This window comes from Pteropus medius, unplaced genomic scaffold, assembly GCF_902729225.1.
Source record: "Pteropus medius unplaced genomic scaffold, Ma_sr-lr_union100, whole genome shotgun sequence".
In the NCBI taxonomy this organism is placed as follows: domain Eukaryota; kingdom Metazoa; phylum Chordata; class Mammalia; order Chiroptera; family Pteropodidae; genus Pteropus; species Pteropus medius.
In genome coordinates, this window is record NW_024355205.1 from 20,548,303 (window position 1) to 20,570,637 (window position 22,335).

At 37.1% G+C, this 22,335-nt stretch overlaps 1 pseudogene; it reads right to left on the reverse strand.

The window, feature by feature from the left end:
- Nucleotides 1-3,875: 3,875 nt before the first annotated feature.
- On the reverse strand, nucleotides 3,876-3,994 carry LOC120599045 (uncharacterized; annotated as a pseudogene).
- Between the last annotated feature and the right edge of the window lie 18,341 nt (nucleotides 3,995-22,335).

Sequence of the window (22,335 nt, forward strand, 5' to 3'; positions counted from 1 at the left end):
AGTAAGCCAAGTCTAGGGTAAAAGAATGGGCAACCGCGGCCACAAATTTGTATTTCCCCAGATATGCTCCTTTTATCCTTTGGGAACTCTAATTTTCTCATATTCCTCCAGAATTGTTCTAGGAGCGACTAAAGGCTATTTTCCATGAGCAACTTAGTCTATTCTTGGAACCCTCGTTTTCCCCTCTCCCACTCCAGCTCACTGCAGTTATTAGATGTGGCGCTGGTCACTCCCAGTCTGCTGAGTAGCAACCGTGACGCCAGTGTTTGCTGCTGCTGCTGCCACTGCTGCTGAACTTTCAGAGGTGTGCCATTTGGGGACCAACATCTGATGTAGAAAGCCACATCTCCTTTGTCTGATCTATGAAGTCAGATGGCCGGGGTTCAAATTTCATTAGGTATATTACAACTGACACGCACTTGTGCTTATAAGATGAGAACTTTAATGACCCTTACCTGACAGAATTGTGTTAATAATTAGATAACATAAAGCATATAAAGCACTTAGTTAGCATTTGCTGAACGCTTATTACATACTGTCTTAATCCGTTCGGGCTGCTGTAATGGAACGCCATGGATTGAGTAGCTTATGAACAACGCAGTTCTCGAGACTGGGAAGTTCAAGATCAAGGTGCTGGCAGATTCAGTGTCTGGTGCGAGCCCTCTTCCTGGTTCACAGTCACCTTCTCACCGTATCCTCAAATGACGGAAGGGGTATCTTTTATACGGGTGTTAATCCCATTCATGAGGGTGCCACCTTTATGATCTAATCTCCTCCCAGGAGGCCCATCTCCTAATACCATCACATTGGAGGTTAGGATTTCAGCATAGGAATTTTGAGAGGACACAAGCATTCCGTTTATAGCATGAGCTAAGCAATGTACTGATATTGCTATTATTGATAAGAAGGAAGGAGAAAATGGCACTCTCCATATTCTAATGCAATAAATAGCTCTGCCCATTTTGAACTTGATCTTTAATTACAACCCCTCACTTTAGGACCTAGACTGGCCTAGAACAACATAAATGGCAGACACGGTACTATACTCAGAAAACAGGCTCCGCATAGGCCCTGATCTGACTTACTCCTGGGTGAACCAAGTATCCAGGAGATGTAATAAATCATACCTAGTTTATTAATTACATAATCCTCGTACAAAATAAGCTTTGTTTCTTTTTAAAGTACCAATTAAAAATTATCAGATAAAAAGGAGAAAAATACAATTTTCGGGGACTTTCAGGCATTATTAAGGAGGACATCAAATCTGATAAACTCCTCTAACATTTGAGCTGCCCAGACTCAAAAAGTACAGATAAAATGAAGTATCTCTTACAGGATGGTGTATGGTGGGTCATATCTAACTTACATTAAGAACTTCATGAATTCTTCCTGGAAATTTGTCCTGCTGGCATACTTGCATATATACACACATATGAATAAAGATGCTTAATGCAGCAGTGTTTAAATATGCAGAAAAAGAAATAAACATTTATCTGCAGCAAAGAGGGTAACTAAATCATGGTACTTTTTTAAAAAATTGAATTAAATCTCTATGTTCTGATATTAAAAGATTTCTAATATCCAAGTAAAAAAGTAGACACAATTCTGGAAATATATATTAGAAATTACTGATGAGGTGGTCTGTGGCAATAGCTGTTTCAGATGTTTTGACTGAATAGCTTGCTAACTTTGATTTCCATAAAATTGTGAGTGGACAAAGGACAAATAAATTGCATCTATAAGGTTTAGAACTCAAAATGATATCCTAAGCCCCTCCTTCCTGATATTTATTTTAAATAATAATGACATAGCAAAATTCCAATGAAAAAAATGGATAATCTCCAGGAATTTGTTGTAAGAAGGATTAGTGATTATATAATTTTAGGGAGAAAAGGGGATTGTACATTATTGGTGATTTTCTTCTACTAAACTTGTGCTCAGGTTATCGTTTCCGGATTCTTACTAACATCTTAGAACTGGTAGGGCCACATAGTTACTTAAGTATTATCATTCACTCTTCATGTTCATAAGAGCTGAGAAAAAAAAAAATCACTTATTTGTAGTGCCTCAGACCTGAGAAGTTGAAAGTTGGAATGAGTTACTTAATATTATTTCTTTTTTCTCTCACTTTTGTTAGTCTGACCAAATCATACTGGGAGATATTTAGGGCCACATATTATAAACAATATAACAGAAGAAAATGTCTCTCAATTGTTTTACACTATAAAACAGCTTAATGAAAACATGAACTGAATAAATCAATAACTCTCAGATAAATGATCAAATAACGGGATGATATTTTGAAGGTAGAAATATTGAAGTCCTAAAAGAAAAAAGTAAATACCAAAACAATATTAATACACAACTAATGAATTGATAGTAAATAGTAAGAGATGTGATAAATGCGGGTAAAAACTACATTAGTAAAAGAGATAATCACGATGAAAGCAGAATGAAAAAGCCAAAGATTGGAGCAATTAGAAAAGAACTAATTGATTTGGAAGATAAAGATAATCTATGCATAACTCACCTTCTTGAAGAAGAGAACCCAACAACTCAAGAAAAGTTTTATTCAAAGATATAATTTAAGAAATATCTTGAAAATGAACCAAAAACTGTCTGCAGAACAAAATATCACCCCCAAGAAAACTGACAAACTAATGAGCTTCAAAAATAAAGTTTTCCCCCGAGGCACCAGGTTTTATAGGTAAACTACTAGCAAGGGACAGAATTTAGTATGGCTTCTGATTTCTCTACGGCAATGCTCAATGCTAGAGGGAGAAGAGCAGTAGTAGCTAGCCTCCAAGATGACCTTCAATGATCCCTGCCTCCTGGAATCTACACCTGATGTAGTCCTCTCCCTTGTTTTAACAGGGTTGGTCTGTGTGAACCACAGAGAATCCTGCAGAAGTGATGGTACCTCACTTCCAAGATTAGGTATAAAAGGCACTGCAGCTTCTGTGCTGGTTGCACTCCCACTCTCTTGGGTCACTCATTCTGGAATAAGCCAACTGCTATGCAAGGGCCAAGGCACTGAGGTACTGAAGTCTTTTGCCACCAGGCAGGGAGAAACAGCCTCTCAACAACAACCATGAGTGAACCATTCTGGAAGAAGATCTTCTAGGCCCCATCAACCCTTGAGATGACTACAGCCCTAGCCTACAACTTGAATGGGTTATCACGAGATATCCTGAGCCAGAACCCTAGAGACAAGCCTCTCCCAGATTCCTGACCCTCAGAAACTGTGTGTGATAACAAAGGTTTGTTGTAAGTGGCTAAAATTTCGAGTAGTTTGTTACACAGCAATCGGTAATTAAAACAATCCTCAAAAAGGGAAATAGTGTGGAGCCCAAGAATAATATACAGTGTAACCCAAGAATTATTATTCAGACAAGATATTATTCAAGAACAAAATAACAGGTAGATATTTTCATAAGTTAAGAACATTTGGCAATGCAAGATTCATTAAAAGAACTACTTGTTCAGAAAAAAAATCAGCCATTTAGGAGATTGAAGCAAAGAAAGGAGAAACAGAAATTGTGAACAATATGAGTGAGCAGTTAACTGTTAAAATTGAGAAATGACACTAAATTACTATGGAAATTTTGCTACAGACTGGAAAATAAATTTAAAAAACTATATGATGTATAAACTATAATAATGTAAATAACAAAAAACATTGGGAGTAATTGTGAGAGTGTAAGGTCCTAGATCTTAGGAGAATGACTATCAGTTAAGATGTAAAGATTTTATTAAAAAATAAACACGAAATTTATTTTTTTTAAATTCTGTAACTTAAGAATCTTTTAGAAAATGTTATCTCTTGTAGTGAAGAGCTATGTCCTGATTTTGAATTTTCTTTTCTTTTTTTTTTAAGCCTGCAGCACCCGGTATTCCTAGGTGATCTCCTATCCAAGTACTAACCAGGCCCAAACCTGCTTAGCTTCCGAGATCAGATGAGATTGGGCATGTTGAGGGTGGCATGGCCGTAGACTGATTTTGAATTTCAACAATTCCTTTAATTTCACTTATTTTCTTATATATTTAAATTAAATTGTGTTTAGAAATAAAATTTATATTTTCTCATTTGTAGAGAAGTTTATCTTTCACTTGTCTTCTTTCACTGAAAAATGTCTTAAGTGAGGTTCACTACTGTGTTGTTAATGACAGAATTTGATGATATTTCACTTTCCTCTTTGTACTTTACTGCATTCCATAAATTCTTTGTGATCTGCATATGTTGATGTTATAATAATTGAGTAATTTTTATCAATAATTAAGATACACTAGAAGCAAATAAGACAATATGTTTAGTGATTATTCTAGATGGTAGGAATATTTATGGTTGTGATTTTCTTCTTTGTACTTGTCTGCATTTCAAAATCTGATCACCATAGTCCAAATCTGTGAATCTACTGGAAAGCAATCCTCAGAACACTTAGAGGGCAGGGGGAGAAAACTGTCTCTCACTTCCCAGAAGGCCCCTGGTTCCTGATATAAATGGTTTCCCTCAACTTCTCAGCCCAGGGGCTGGCTTTAAACTAAATGCCGCTTTTCATCTTTCTCCTCGTCATCACACATGTCCTTCTGGGATACAAAATGCATAATGATCGGCTCAGAGGTGATCTTCCAGTTCTACCCATACAAGGAGGAAATGCCAACATCGTTTGCAAAAGAAGAGATAGAAAGTATTCATGTAATCCCTTCTAGATGATCTTATTAGGCAAGTCCATAAAAGTTTAATATTTACATACTTGTAATTCCATGTAATTGAGTGGAACCCTTCAAACATTGTTATCATAGTAATTTGATACACAAGTAATTCAATACATTTTGTGTAGTTGGTGTTACAGGAGTATATTTATCTCTACGTTGTATTTATCTCTATGTATTATGTTGGTAGTTTACTTGTGGTTGTTCTTATTAATCTTGTGGTATATCTTAATGCTGTGTCAAGATTCTGGATTTCACCACAGAGGCATCCATAACCTCTACATCTTTAGAGATATGTATAAGATTTCTTATCACTTTTAGACAGAGAAGAGAAAACAAGTCAATATTTTTATTTCTTTTATGTGCAGTTAACACACATAAAAGGAATTTTTGACTACTTAGATGAAGACTTTAGGCAATCACACTATAGGAAACATTAAAATTATTTTTATTACCTATAATATTTTTTCTGATTAGAAAATTAATATTCACTACAGAAAACTTGGAAAACATAGAAGAGCACAAAAAGAAAAATAATCACCATATTTCTTCATCTAAATTTATACCTGTTTACATTTTGATGTAAGATCTATGCGTATTGTCTTTTGGCACATATATATGTATATCATTTATTTCAAAATCTGAGTTTTTAGCATACATTTAGTTTTATAGTTTGATGTCAACATATTGTATTTTTTTCATGGTATTCATTATTCTTCTGTAATGGTTTTTAATGGCTAGAGAAGATCATAACATATATTGTTAAATCAAACCCAATTTTTAGACATTTTAAGTGATTTCTTGTTTTACTTCTAGAAGAATAATTTTGGGGTAAAAGTGTTCATAATACCAACTACAGATTGCACACAACCACCACCCCCACCTCCACCCTGCATTCAAACTGGACTTCATTTATTCCTTCACTAGAAGTGTATACAAAAGCCTGTTTACAGCATCTTCCATTATGGGGTGTTATATATTTTTCAGGATTTCCAATTTCTTTAACTGTAAGAGAAAGATATATACATATATATATATATATATATATATATATATATATATATACACACACACACATATATATATTTAATCACCTCTTGTGTACTTTAACCATATTTTAACTAGGGTATCCAAATTTCTTAATGATTTTTTTACTTTGAAAAAATAAATATTGAGGTAATTATCCTTATTATATATCTGAAAACATTTTCCCATTTATAGCTTACCCCTGTAATTCTGTTTGACATTTTTTTGATATACAGATGTTTTAAATTATTTATGTTGTCAGTCTTATCAATCATATCCCTTATGACTTTTTTCCTTTGGTTTAATGTAATTACACAGAAGTGTTTGCTCAGTGAAAATTCATCCAGCATACTTATGATTTGTGCACTTTCCCATACGTATGTTATAGTTTAATAAAATTTACCAAAAATTGTAAAAAACTTTTCTAGCCTATATAATATGTGTGTGTGTGTGTGTGTGTGTGTGTATACACACACACATACACATTTCTATTCCTCTGGTTATCTTATTCCTTTATTTTTTTAATTCTTTAATCCATTTGGGTATGTTGTTGTAAAGTGAACTAATTAAACATATTTTTTTCAAATTGTCAACTAATGTTAGCAAAATTATTTTTCTTTGAATATAAAGAGATGAATACCTTTTCCCACCCTAAACCTCAGCATCCACATTTGCAAAGTGAATAAAATGGATCGACTTCTTACCTTTTCTCTGTGTTTAAAGTTTTGTGATGTAGTAACATAGATGTTAGAGAAGAACCTATGGTGATTTAAAACTGTAAGAGGAGGAAACACTGAAACTACACCAACCAGGCAATCATCTAACAAGTCCAGACAGACTTGAATAACCAATCTATTAATGGCAACTGTGTTCATACAAGCAACGTTCAAGATATTTAAAAAGATAAAAATAAAGGTAGAAAAGCTGTTTCTTCCATACTTATAAGGAAAATAATTCAGGAATGAAATTAACAGAAGCAGCAAATCTAGCCGCATCAGCAGCAGAGTAGTTTGTTGTTGTTGTTGTTGTTGTTGTTGTTGTTATTGTTGTGTGTGGACAAGCCGGAAACATGATGGTGCCTTCTCCTGCCTTTGGTATGGGATATCCATTTGGCTCCATGGTTTCTGTACATCCACACATCCTCCCTCAGCTCCTGATATTGACCTTGGAAACACCGAAGAGTTAACCCAGTTAGGTACAGACTCTGGAAATTCTATTACTGTTATCATGTTCATAAAAGTCAATTATCATTTACCCTTGAACTCCTCCAAGAATTGACACATTTTGTGAATAAACTTGAGGACTGAAGTTTTTAATCCCAGAAACTGGACCTAACGGGGTGTAGCATAGGAGCATACAGGAGGTAACTATACTCATTATTATGGATTCACTATTTCTTCCAATGTTTCTCAAGGTCTCCTGGATGGAGGGGCATACACTGCCATCACCCAGCCTAGCACAAGCATTCTGTGATTTATAAAAAAATTTTATTTTATTATTGGTTTCAAGTATACAGTACATTGGTTAGACATTTATACAGTTTATGAAACAGTCCCCCTGGTTGCTCTTTCTCTCCTCTGGCTCTCCACATAGCCATTACATTACTGCTGACTACATTCCCTGTGCCGTGCTCCCCATCCCCGTGACTATCTATCAACTACTAATGTGTATGTACTTCTTTAACCCTACACCCTTTCTTCCCAGCCCCCCAACCCCCTCCCCTCTGTCCGTCACTAGATTGTCTTCTATATTTGTGAGTCTGTTTTTGATTAGTTTGTTTCTTTTTGTTCCTTAGATTCTACATATAACTGAAATCATATGGTATTTACCTTTCTCTGTCTGACTTATTGCACTCAGCATAATAACCTCTAGGTCCATCCATGTTGTTGCAAATGGTAGGATTTCATTTTTTTAATGGCTGAGTAATATTCCATTGTAAATGCGAACCATAACTTCTTTATTCCAATCGTCTGTTGATGGGCATTTACGTTGCTTCCATATCTTGGCTATCATATATTGTGTTCCCATGAACGTAGGGGTGCATAGATCTTTACGAATTATTGTTTTGGTTTTCTTTGGATAAATACCCAGAAGTGTAATTGCTGGGTCAAAAGGTATATCCATTTTTAATTTTTTGAGAAACTTCCAGACTTTTCCAAAGTGGCTGTACTAATTTGCAATCCCACCAACAGTGTATGAGGGTGAGTATTTTAAGATCTTTAGCATCTGTTACCATTTGTCATGACCACCTAGGACTGCCTAGAGTAGTAGCTAGAGATCCTGCAAATTCATGGAGATCTGTATGCTCCCTTATAACTACCAGACCCACCCCCCACCATGGTAACCTGAGGGACTCTGTTAATTCTTTGGTCTTTAGAACACGAGTTTCATGAAATTAAAGTACCTCCCTTCTGACCTGACACCCAGGTGCTCCAGGAATTCTGGATACCAATGTTCATTAAAGGCTCAGATAGCCCTTAAAATTATTGACAGGACAACCAATACTTATTGCCAATGGCAGGGGTCAGTAACGAATTCCACTTTGCATTTTCTTTTAAGGACAGACTGCCATTATCAGCTAACATTGGTTTTCCATCTCTTTAATCTCAGAAAATTTATCAAAACTCTAGCATTCCTGGTCTGTACCTCTGCCAGTATCTCATTTTGAATAGAAGTCAGGGGTGAAAAAATGAAAACTGCCTTCTATATCAATATTGACCATTCATGTTATTTTGACTCTATTATACTCCACGGATCTTATAATGAATTTCATTTTCTACTAAATCAAGGCCTGGTAATCTACTCTAGGATCACAGAATACTTGTCTGTCTTGTTCCATAATTTGTCCCTAATGTCTATAATAGTATCCATTACACAATTTTGGTGGGGAAAAAAAGAATATTTTAAAATGTATTTATTTTTTGAATAGGTAATACATGCATATAGTACAAAATTCAAAAGATATAAAAGGATATACAGTGAAAACTTAGTTTTCCTCCCATGGTCTATGAGCCACCCAACTACCCTCCTCAGAAACAATTACTCCTTCAGTTTTTTTCCAAATATTTTCAGGGAAAATAATCATATGAATGTACACACACACACACACACACACACACACACTTACTTCACACAAATGATGGTATATGGTAGAGTTTTACATCTTGCTTTCTTCAAGTTACAAAGTATTCTTGATATATTATTTCACAGAGGGAAGGATACTAATATTTCATAAAAAGCTGCCTCAAGGAAAGATATTTTGGTTTTCTCACCTAGTCAATATGAGGAGTTAGTTAAAACTGTTTTTTGCTTTTCAATGAGGAATTATTCCAATGAATCTGACTTCTAAGAAGAAGGCAATAAGAATTAATCCAGAAATTCAAGGTCTTCCTGGATTAAAGTATACCCTATAATTCAAAATTCTTCCAGAATGTCCTAGATTTCAGATGGATCCAAGCAGAGTCCTTTCAAACATCCAAGAATGTATAGGAGAAAATCTCCCTCCCTCTGAAATTGTGAGCGCTAAAAGCTACTCTTAGAAAGCACCTGCCTAAAATAAAGCCAAACCAAGAAGAAGCAGAGCTGAAAGAGCTAGCTAGTCCCAATATGAGCATTTGAGCCTCCAGACCCAGCTATTCCTGAAGCAGAACTGGAACTAGGATGAGGCAAGCAAGGCACCATCTAGGGAGCAAAACTGAAGGGGATGCAAAAAAACCCCTCAGTAATAAAAAAAAAAAAAAAGCATTTTTAAATAATACATTTCAAAATCTAAATTAATACCAAAAACCCATGATGAAAAAAAAATATTGATTTTTTTAAATAAAAGCAGGGTCCTACTCTTGCATGACCTTCTTCAATTGCCTACCTCTAATCCCAGCTCTGAAACATCCTGGTTACATGAACAGATAAATTTTATAAATTCTTTTTCTTCGCTCAAGTCAACTTTAGTTCTGTCATTTTCAACCAAAAAGAGTCCTATTTAGTAGAGCACTTCACAATGCTACTGCAAGCATTATATGATTTAATGCATGCATAGTATTTAGTAAATGCTTGGTACACACGTGAATGTCAGTTGTCCAGGCTGTTGTTAGTCACTGGAATGACGCCTCCCCTCCCCTATTATCCTGAAATACTCCAAATTCCTACACAACTTTATGGCAGATATCTTCAAAATTGTAAAAACATCCTTGGTCATGGGGGATGACCCCGAGTGCTATGCTCTGAATCTACCACAGGGTGAGTACCAAGGTCAAGCTATCCACAAGCTGCGCCCAGCCAATGACCAAGGGAAAAACAAAGGCAGGCTCGTTCCTTATGCAGTGTCTTTGGCTTAAAGACTCCCCATTGGCCTTGTGGAAACTTTTAGAGCTGCTCCTTAGTCTAAGACTCTTCCCACAAGCCCTTCTTTCCTTCTCTCTCTCCTTCACAGGACTCAGATTGGTATTATGGGCTTAGGCTCTCTCAGTCTCCTCTACTCCCTTTCCATTTTCCATCGAAGACATTTCCTCCAAGAAACTTTTTCTACTTCAAATCCTACCTTGACATCAGCTTCTTGAAGAACCTGAACTGACACACAGGTCATAATCTGTTTATTCACTCCTATGTGCACACATCTTCCTAAACGACTCAGGGCAAGCAGAACTATCAGACTTACTCGACACCTACACCCACACCTCCCCCCTCCACATACATGCGCTCAGACCAAAGCCCAAACTCGTTGGCCATCAGGTTGGCTTTAGAGACCTAACCTTAGACTAAGACTAAGACCTTAGGGGAAGTCGGGCTATGTTTAAAACAGACTATCAGGAACCACAAGCATTGGCACATGATCAAGAAGTGAAATCCTGAAAAATTGTTCCTCCCTCCCACCCCCTTTTCTTGGCCATAATTTATTTAAATTAGTTAAGAAACAGGAATAATTCTCAGTATTTTCTAGCTTAATTTTCTGAAACACCTATACTTCTGGCACCCAAAAAGTGGAGCTTTCCGCCCATAAACCATGGTTCCCATTCTCCACCACTGACTCCCAGTTACTCAGGCACTACGTGGGAGCCATGTAAGCCAAACACGTTGCTAGCATTTCTTTGGATCAGCCGGTCCTCTTGGAAAACAAAAGCACAGCATTCATACGTCTTCCAAGAGTTGTTTTATGATATCTACGCTGGCCAGTTCCTGTTTAAGAGAAAGGCTCTGTCTCAGCAGCAAACCAGTCTGCTGCCTGTCTAGCCCCCTACACTGTACCAGAACCCAGCAACTTTGTGCCACATCCCCACCAGTGGGTCACCAGGCATTTTTTAAGACATAACCCACCCCTAAGAGACATACAGTGAATCCTGATCCTACCATGATGAGAGTTTGCACGTCACAATGTGCAAGGTCTGTGCCATGACAGAAATCTCACCAGTAAACCAGAAAGCCTCCTTTTTAACTTGGAGCAGGTATGGGGGACTGTATTTATTGATTTTACAATGTTGTCTTTGTTTCAAGATCCCGATGACATCATAGAAATTTCAATGATGATTCATTCTCCTAGGTGCTAAGAATCTCCCTCCCACAGCCATCAATACGACTGTGTTAGAAACTGGTTTTAAGTTATTGCTTCTGGAAGAATTGCAGATGGTTGACAGGGCAAAAGGAAAAAAATCTATTTTTATATCCTTTATGGCTACTAACATTGGAGGCATACAAGTGCATTACCCCCTCAATAAACAAACAAAATGTAAGATCAAATAGGCTATTGTGTTGCTCTTAGAGGAATTTTAGATAGCCTTACTAGTATCAAATCAAGGTCGACAATTCACCCATTTTAGCAAGATACTTGTTTTAGTCTGCTAGGGCTGCTCTAACAAAAATAGCATAGATTGGGGGTAGAGGGCTTAAATAACGAACATTTCTCACAATTCTAGAGACTAAGAAGTCCAAGATCAAGGCATTGACGTATTCAGTGTCTGGTGAAACTTGCTTTCTAGTTTATAGATGGCCTTCTGTGTCCTCATGTGGCAGAAAGAGCTGAGGAGCTCTCTGGGATTCATTTACAGGGACACTAATTCCATTCATGAGAGCTCAGCCCAGCATTGCTACTTAAAAATTCTCAGCAGCCCTTTGGACCTGAGGGCAAAATACAAGAAGTGAAAAAGCAGTTGACCTAGACTATCAGGAGGGTAAATGTTTATTTCCTCATTCTTTTGAAGATTACAGTCTACTTTGCTTTATTTTTTTGGCTTGAATTGAGACCCTTCCTTCTTACTGCCTTTACTTGGTTCTCATCCTTCTTAAAAGAGATTAATTGGAGTCTTAGTAGCGATCTAAGAAGTTGGCCCCTGGAATCTGCAGGCAGATCTTCTGGCAGATGGTTTTTTGCCGTTCTGCAGACCAAACCTAATTATCCATTTTGAGTTGTCATCTGAGTTTCTGTTTGAGTTGCCAATGTTTGTCCATTTGATTCTTCTCCCGTCCATTAAGCAATTTTAGTGCATGAAAGAGCATCTACAGAAAAGGAATGTCAGGAAACCAGCAGCCGTTTGTTGAGAGCCATATGGGATATGCTGGGACTACTCACCAGAAGTCCATTTTTCTCTTTAATCTAGCAAGTAGGAAATGTACAATATTGGAATAAAGAATTCGAAAAAGATATGGCCTAACACATCTACAGGACAGTGAGGAAAATTACTATCAAGTTAACAGAGTCCAACTATGTATTCAATGCATTTCTATTTGGTCAAACCAGAGTACACTTACTCTCTGATGGAATGACACATTCCAAATAAAACACTACAAGTTTGAACTACCTAAATGCCTTTTTAATAAATATATATTAAACATGTTTAAATGTACTTTCCTCAATTTTCTTGTTTGTACAGAGGGACAACTGTGACCCCCACCCCCACCCAGCATCTCTTGCCAAACTGGTTTGTATGACTCATTGACACAACAGAAATTAATCTCCTTTCAGTGACACTCACTATATTCCTTCCACGCTTAGCAATAGCAGCACCAGGGAAACAGAAAAACAAACAAACAAATCCCTATGAAATCAGCTACAGTTTATTTTTACATGAAAAAAGGTTTACATAAAAGTGAAATCATAATGCTCATCAATGACAAGAAAACTTTTTAATGAAAGGGGACTTCTTAAACCTTTTGAGTGTTTTTGAATCAGGAATGCTTAACTGACTTTTAAACCTGTAAAAGTAGAGATAAGTAAGATCACCTTGGGAGCATGCCTATCTCTACAATAGTAAAAGTTCCTCCTCCATCGGAAGTTTACAAATTTCCTAGTCATTTAGAACTTGAATTGCGAACTGGGATAACATTCTCACTACTGGCAATCTAAAATTTAGACATATCCAGCATCCCCAGAAATGGCTGTCCTAGCCAGGGAGTCACCTGGTGACCAAAAGAATACCTTTTTCTTGCCCATTCTCACTGCCGCTGGGCATCCTCTTCCCCGCCCCCTGCCTCACTTCACCTTCCTTCTCTTCTTTACTACTGATTAGCAGAATGTGTCGCTGATAAAGGTTCTGCTCCCCAATTACAATATGATTGTTGGGAGTGTTCCTTTATACCATCAAGCTACTCTCTGACACCAGCTGGGTGTCCTACAACTCAACTCAATTCTGACACTACCTATCCAGAGACTGCATCAGATTCCATAAGGTAAGGGCTTGTCCTAAGAGATGCACCCCAACTCCCATACCACCACCAACCACTTCAGAGGCCAGTAATTAAGACCAGGTTATTTATCACCTGTGCCTGTGCTTCTGACCAACTGGCTATAGATTGGAAGCTCTGGAGACCCTCCTCCTAGGGTTTGTTTATTTGCTAGAGCAGACTTCAGAAGCCAGATGCAAGTCCAGGTTGTTACCTGTACTTTCTGCCTGACTGGCTATAAATCGGAGGTTCCTACAACCACCTCCTTGAATTTGATTAATTTGCTAGAGTGGCTCACAGAACTCAGGAAACCTGTTTACTCACTAGATTATAGGTTTATTACAAAGAATATTAAAGGATACGAATCAATGGTCAGATGAAGAGATACTAGAGCAAAGTCCCCAAACAAAGGAGCTTCTGTCCCCAGCACAGTGGCCAATGGAAGTGTTCTGTTTCACCAACCTGTAAGCTCTCCGAAACCTCTTCTTTTGGACTTTTATGGAGACTTCATTATACATGCATGATTAAATCATTGGTCATTGGTGATTGATTTAACCTCCAGCCCTACTCCCTTTCCTGGAAATCGGGGGTGGTGGGGTGGTGGTGGGGGGGTGGGACTGAAAGGTCCACCCCTTTATTCTTGGTTGGTTCCCAAGAATCTGGCAACCAGCCCCCATCTTCAGGGGATTTCCAAAAGGTGCCTCATTAACATAAGCCCAGTGGTGGTAGAAAGAAGCTTGTTATGAATAATAAGAGACCAAATATTATAACAAAAGATGCTCCCATTGCTCTTATCACTCAGGAACCTCAGAGAGCTTAGGGAGCTGTGAGCCAGGAACTCTGGATGAAGACTAGGTATATACATGAGAAATAAATTTCAGTCATCTGAATAAATATATATATTTCTTATACATCATAATACCACAGGTGATATCTTTCCAAATCCATTCACAGGTTGCCAAAGCTGCCTGGATCTGTGGTCTCAGGTTTTCCATCTTTGCTGATTCACCACTGCTGCTACTCACTCAACTTTGACCAGGGTCCTTCACTCCGACTTTCTACTGCACCCCCATCAGCATCTATCCATGCTAGATCCCTCTTCCCTTCCTGAAAGGTCTGCCAATTCTCCCTCTTATGGCTTTAAAAGCAAATGCAGTCTCTTCTCCCTAAAACTACAAACAATACTAGTTCCATACCACAATATATGTAACTTGCTCTTAAACATTCTATGCTCCATTGTCCCTGGGAAGAGAATAAAGTTTGTCAAAGACGTCTTGACACTCAATTCTATGTCTAAGTGAGAGAAGTTGCTTTACTGAAGTGCTGAGTTGGCCTTATGAACGCAAGTCCGCAAAGAGACATTCTCATGAATGACATTCATGCTGCTCTGTCAGGAACTCTGTAGTCTAAATGGGTGTTTATGGGTTACATTGGGAAATCAACAACATCTACACCATGGCTGCAATGAGATTTACAACCAGTATAAAAAGCAAACTAATTCCTCAGAGTGTAATCTAGGTTCCAAACTCTGGATCTCCAGCCAGGTTGTCTCTCTTTCTGGCATCTCCACTAGGACTTCCCTCAGGTGCCAAAAACCTAACATTGATACTCCACTAAACTTGCCTGTCCTCTATTCCCTAGTTAATAGCAAGCACCCTTATCCACTGATTGCCCAAACCTAGAAACCGGAGATGGCTTTGTTTCTTGTTCCTCACTGTCTACATCCAACTGGGCTCAAATCCTGCTAGTTCTCTGAAATATCTCCCAAACCTCCTTCGCTGCCACAACTTGGGTTTCAGACCTTTTACTATAACTGCGACAATAATTTCTTCAATGATCGCCTTCTTTTTGTTTCTTCCTACTCTCTTCAGATCCATCCTCGGTACTGCCTCTAGAGATTCCCCCAGCCCCCTACCCACCACCCCAGAAAAAACAGATAGGATTACAGCAGGTCCTGTTTAAAACAAAAACGACAACAACAACAACACAGACACACACCACACACACAACCTTAGTTGCTCCTACTGCTAAATCAAAAAGCCAGACTTCTAAGAAGAGTGATCCTTGCCCACTGTGTGTTATACTTGAGCAACCCGTCAGGCTTCTGCTGGCAGCAACTCTCCAGGAGTCTCAGATGTGAGCTATTCAAGAAGGCCAAGAAATAGACAAGTCAAATGTATCTGCTCTTCTCTCAGTCTTCCTCAGGTGGCCTGGAAAAATTTATACTGAGCCCCACCTGAGTATTCAAATTAACATGTAAAGATGAACAGTAAGAGCCAAAGAGAAATATATTAGAGAGAAGTCCATTTCTTGGGTTCGAGTGGGGACACCTGCTACAGAAATAATCCACCAGCTTCCCTAATCCCAGATTTCCAAAGATCAGATAAAAATTTTGCATTAAATTGAAGTAGCTCCCCTTAATCATGGTTCTTCTGAGCTCGCTCTCTTTCACCATTTTCCTAATTTGTCTCTTGTTGTCTTACTAGAGTTTTAAGGGTTTTAGTTTTAAGTTATTAAGGCATCCTGTACATTTTCCTATTCAAATACAAGAATTTAGAATGCCAAACATTTTCTTCCTGATTATAATTCCAAGTTGAAGCTCAGGATTTGGGTTCAAATTCTAAATGAACACTTTCCCTAAAATCTAAAGTAACTCAGGGAACAAATGTTTTGAGCCATATTTAGCACCAAGCCCTACACCAGATTCTGGAATTACAATAGTAAGGAAAAACAGACTCTCATGTTCCCGACTCTCATGGAGCCTACAGTTGAGTGAGTTGGAGAGCCATTAATCAAACAATCAAATAATTAACACATTCAAGTATAAAATTGCAACTGTGAAAAGTGCTCCAATGGGGAGGTGCCTGGTACTTTGAGAAACTGTAATACTGGAATTTGATTTAATCGGGGTTCTCTTAGGAAGGGACACTTGATCTGAAATGTGAAGGACGACTAGGCGATACCCATTTGAGAAGGTTAAGTATTCCAGGCAGAGGGGGTTGCATCTACAAAGTGGCTGTAGCTCTGGGCGGAGGGGTGGAGGAGTGGATAGGGAGTATGAGATGAGCTTAGAGAGGTAGGTTAGAGCTAAACTCTTCATAGTTGAGAAGTATTATCTTTATCATAAGCACAACTGAAGCCCCAGAAGAGCATGTCTTCACAGGGAGGGAATATATACTACTGATTATGGTCTTATCCAAAGAAAGGAGGACTTATTCTGAATTCCATCTCTGATTCCTGAAATGCCTTGTTAACAATTTAACACCTCCATGACTCTAGTTTCTTTACTTATAACCAGTTTACCTCAATGTGTGTCATCTCAAGTTTTGTAGAGATATTTTAAGGAACAATGATTCATAATTGCTGAGTTCTTTGAACTCCTTGGATAAAAGATGTTATATGGCTTATAAATGTAAAGTATTGTTATTACCTATCAGACAGAAAGTTGCCTCTAGCCAAAAAGAAACCAGCAAAATATTAAGTATATGGAGCCTCCATCTACTTCTGTAATATTTAAGTTTATACTCTGGGTATATATTTAATGGGTTTAATGCTGGGTACACACAGCATCTTTGATCTAAAAGGCCCAGAGCACGGTGCCAACATTAAGTCACTATTCTTAAAACAACCTAAGTGTATGTCACAGACATCAGACTTTATAATTCTTTCTTACTGAGGATAATGATAGAGTTCACAAAGTTTAATTTTCTTTCTAAAGTTCATCACCAAAGTTAGTGTAAAATCCCAGAAAGAGGATAGATGCTCTGGGTTTTTCCTGGGTTTATTCTGCCAGTCCTATTTCTTTCACCTAAATAGGCAAACAAAGCACCTGAAAGGCAAAATACGAACTACAGAACTGTGAAAACGAAGGAAGAGCTTAAATATAACAAGCAAAACAATTTTATTTCTAGGTAAATATCTGTATCTTTCTTATCTTTTAGTGGATTGTGGATTGTTTGGGCCTAAGAAGAAAAGTAAAGAAAAAGGACTGGAAAGGCAGATACCATGAGGATAAGGACTTTGGCAAAAGAGGTGAAACAGGGACAGAGACGAGAGGGACATTTACAAGTTCGCCCCTTTCCATCTCTTTTGTAGGAAACCTTGGTATCACCAGAACAACTGACATCAGGGGTGGAGTGAGGGAGGGAGACAAGCAGTGCCCAGAGCCAACTTTCCCAGAGCCTGTGAAAACATTTTCGTTTCTTTTGAAATCAGAAGAAATAAGAATATAACCCAGCCTGGATTAAATTTGTCTTTATACCAATACAGTGGTAAAAAAAAACAATTTAAAATGTCTTCTGGGGTGGGAGAGGTCCACCAACGCAAAAGCGCCTGGGGTCCCTGAAAGGCGGAATGTGGCCTTGCCAATGCCCCAATTTAAATATTTTGAGGAAAACTTGCTGAGGAAATAAAATCTCCAACACTATGGAGTGTCACAAAAGGAACAGAATATAATGTTTTTCAGCTGACTCAACAAACTGAGTAGCACAAGCTAAGAACCCTGGAGGGCTATCAACAAAGGAAGATGTGGTTTGATTTCTCTTTACAGCTCATCTACAGAGTACAGGAGTGTTATTTTATTTAAAAGGGTTGTTGAACAAAGTGACGAAACTCATCTGAGAATTTATAAGTAGAAGCCCTCCCTCATGCTGGTTTCTGATTCAAATTTACATTAACTGTGTAATCTGAGAAACTTAATGCCAAAAATTATTTAAAGTTTTCCTGGATTGGTAGTGCCCCTAGGATCCTTGAAGAAGTTAATACAAATTCTCCCTCAAGCATAGCACTTAAAATCCTTAAATACTTCACACACGTAGTTCCACAAACATGAGCTTCTGGGAAAAAATAATCATTAAACAGATGAAAAAAAGAAGTCCAATATGAGCAAGAATCTGAATTAAAAAAATAAAATGAGAAATGATTTCAAATAATTTAATTATTGCACATGTAATATATATCAAATGTGTTTATTATATTTAAAGAAAAGTAAGAGATAACTGGAGGTGTGAGAATAAGAAAATAAGCAGATATGAAAAACATAATTGAATATCTACAAATGGAAAAAATGTAATTGTAATTAAAAACCATTTGGAGGATTGAATAGATTCAACACAACTGAATAGCAAAGTTGTTAACTGAAAAGAAATTATCAGGCACAATGCACTATATATATATATATATTATATATAGGTAATTACATCTCTGCCTATATGGATAAAAGGCTCTGGTAAAGTTTTTACACTGGACAGTTGGTGTTTTATGAAGTTCACACTAGGTATATACATATGCCTTTCTGCTAAATTGTACATCTGAAACTTACTGGATTTCATTAACCAATGTCATAATAATAATAATAATACAAATTTACCAGGAATTCAGCTAAGAATATCAAATGCATGAAAAAAATAAGATGTGAAGGACAGAATGAGAAGGTGTAATATACATGTAATAGGCATCTCAGAGAATGTTAACAGAATGTGGGAAATGCAATATTCAACAAGAACTTGAATACTGAGGTTTTTTTCAGAATTGAGGAATGACAGCAATTCTCTCAGGTTTAGGAAATTCTTGGCCGAAAAAATTCCAAACTAGACACAGTGTAATGAGATTGAACAACGAATCAAAAGATTTTTAAAGGCCTAAAAGTACAAGGACAATGACAAGAGGATGGAAGATAACAGCACCAAATTTTTGGAAACTAGAAAGTGGATGGATGCAAGTTCACTGAATGTGCTCAAGAAAGCTGAATTCTAAGCCAGCAGTGGTCAAGGCGCATCTTCAGAGTTTCAAGATTTGGTGGCATCAGGCACATTTGAGAGTAGAATGAAGGTGGGGCTCAAAACCGGGCAATGGTTCAAAGTCAGTTTAAAAAGTTAAACAGATCCCACCATTCCCTCTCCTGCAAGCTGGTATAAGACTGGGTGGGTAAAAAGAGGAGCTATCAAGCAGGGTTAGGGTGGGGATACTCTTGTATATTCAGGGATTTATATTCTAAAGTCGATGCCTCCAGTGCTTTTCCAGCCATCCTTCTAGAAAGCTAACCACCCTATGTTTACGCCGAGTGCTGGATATTAGTGGATATTACTTTTCTAAAAGTAATTTGGGGGGGTCTCCCCGAACTGACCCAATTTGAGACCAAAATTGAAAAGTATCACCTACACAACCCAGAAGTTTTAATAAGCTTCTTTTTTTCTGCCCTATTTTAACCTTTAAGCAGAAAATAATGAATTAGCAGAAATTAGAATAAAGCGACTAGTATGAATTGACAGAGACCAAAACAAAGAAGAAAGCAACTGGAAGAAACAGAGATGATTCTTGGATAAGAACATTTTAAAAGACCATCAATTAAATCTTCAATTTTGATCTGTATAAACTTATCCCTTTTGTGTATTCATTTGGAATCTACATTATTAGAGACCTAAACAAAGTTCTGGGTCACTGGCTAAGGGTTGACTTATAAATATTATGTACATGTTATAAAACTAAAAATGTATGTATTTATAAGTTCATTTGCTTTGGGGCAAATAGATGTCTTGGATGGTATTAATCCATTTAACCAACAGGCTTGCTGATATAAGCAGAACACACTTGTGAGTAAACTTCATTTCCTGTTAAGAATAGCATTATCATTTTCCAGAAAATATAAAAATCTGTAGTGTCGTGTATTAAAGAAAGTTTCTTCCTTCACATGCCTTCATATTCCTGGATGGGAAGAGGTGAAAATCCTTTAATTAGTAAAGGTAAGTCAACCTCTGAATGTGATCATAGGATTGTAATTATCTATGGGTGTGTTCAAAAGCCCATTACTACTAAGAAATCTTTTTAAGGATAAATGCTATATTAACCACAGAATTATTTATGTGTCTATAATTATCTCCTTCTTGATAGGCCATGAATCACCTTTCTTCTGGTGTGGAGGCTATATAATGTGGAGTGCTTGGTGCTTTACGTAGGGCAATTTTTTATTTTACTTTATTTAAAAAAATTTTTTTGAGGTGAGGCAACCCTTGGTTGACCTCACAGATTGCAAGGACCTTGTCAGCTTACAATCCCTAATTTTTTATTTTTTACTCCTACAGCACCTGATCTTCTTAGGTGATCTCCCATCCAAGTACTAACCATGCCTGACCCTGCTTAGCTTCCGAGATCAGACAAGATTGGGCTTGTTCAGGGTTTCATGGCCATAGACAGGGCAATTTATTTTATGATTTTGCACTATTTGTTAGGTTGGTTTGAGGATACCAAACAATCAATAATTTGTATGTTCCAGAATTAATAAGATTATTTCATTTCAGCTTCCAGGAGATATAGTTTCCAAGCTGACAAAGAGCTACAAAGGCTTTTTTAAGGTGTCATTAAGTTTCAGATAACTTCATAATTTTAGCTACTGTTTATAGGAAATAATGTAGTCACAAGCTAAAGTCCAAAGATGACTTCATATAGCTTTCCCCCCTTTTTTCTCAACTTTAACATAATGTTTTTAAAAGAACAATAGTTCCCTAAATAAGATAAACTGCTCCTTTCAAAATTACTTAAATCTTAGAGATGATACATTTGGAAGTATAAAATAAAGTATAAAACATTAATTTTTTAAAATTTACATTTTAAAAAGTAAAGTCTAAAAATATATATTAAGATATAATGCTTTCAGAGTTATTTCATAGATATTTAAGTATTTTTTATTAATACATATCAATATATTAATATATAAATTGAATATATTCAATTTGACAAATACTAGAAAACCTACCATGGGCTGTGCTTCTAAGAGTGACAAAGATGAATAATGTGACTTTTTGGCCTTCTAGAAATATTCAGTGTAAGAGAAGTAATTGATAAGTATGAAACTACCTTCCACAAGAGGCAAAAGGTAAGGATTGCTAAAAAAATGTCCTTTTGGGTAATTTCTAAAGACTTCATTTAGTAAGTGGTTGAGATGACTGCTGAAAGGTGAGTTTCATTTCTACCCAGTGAAGGGGACACTCGGGGTAGCAACTTTATAACAAATTTGTGCTACTTTGAAGTGATTAATACTAGAAAAGTTCTCATAAAGCAGTTGGAAATAGACTTTTAATGCTTAATCTCTAATTCCATAAAGTACAATGTGATGAGTAAAAATTTAAGTCCCCGAGTATTTTATTCCTTCAATTATATCCAGTAGAATTCCTGTATCCTCAATCAATAAGAAGTCCCTAGGGGTTACTCTGGCCTTTCTTTAGATTAGCCAGGACTCCATTGGAGATAAATTCAATCAGTATCTCTGGCGTGGAGCTCAGGTATTGGTATTTTGTAAAAATTCTCCAGATAATTTTAATGTGCAGCCAGGGTTGCAAACCACCAGGCTAAATTGCAGTTGGACAATTTTGGTCTGCTTGATAATTAATTTCTCTTTTCTGGTTCAATAAATATTAAGAATTTTCCAATATTAATTTCATCAGCTTCTACTTTACTATTTACTATTGTGCCAGGCATGGTGTCTAGCATTCTTTTCTACATTTCATTTAATTTTCATAGCTACACCTGAGGTAGGAGCTAATTGTTTTTAAGTAACTAGCCCAGTTACTGCCCCACTTCGGGGCCCAATAACTTACCCACTGCGCAACGCTGCTTCTCTCCTCTAATTCATTCCTGATAATGCAACTCTTGAGAACACCAGTGTCTCAGCAGCTATAAATGAACTTCATCTGGAAAAAGCAACTGAGAACGAGCAGCGAAATGACACAAGGACATGTATGGAGGGCACCAGGAGGCAGAAGGGATACTGCGGGGTTCACTGGGCGGCTCAAAATCTCTAACTCCTCGCCGCCCCCCCAAACCATCTACCCCCCAGTGTTTAACCATCACGACTTAGCCCCACTTTTCAAACTCACTGGTCTTTGTTGCCCAATTTCAGGGCTAAACCACTTTTATTAAAATTTAAAAAAAAAATTTTTTTTAGGCGAGGCA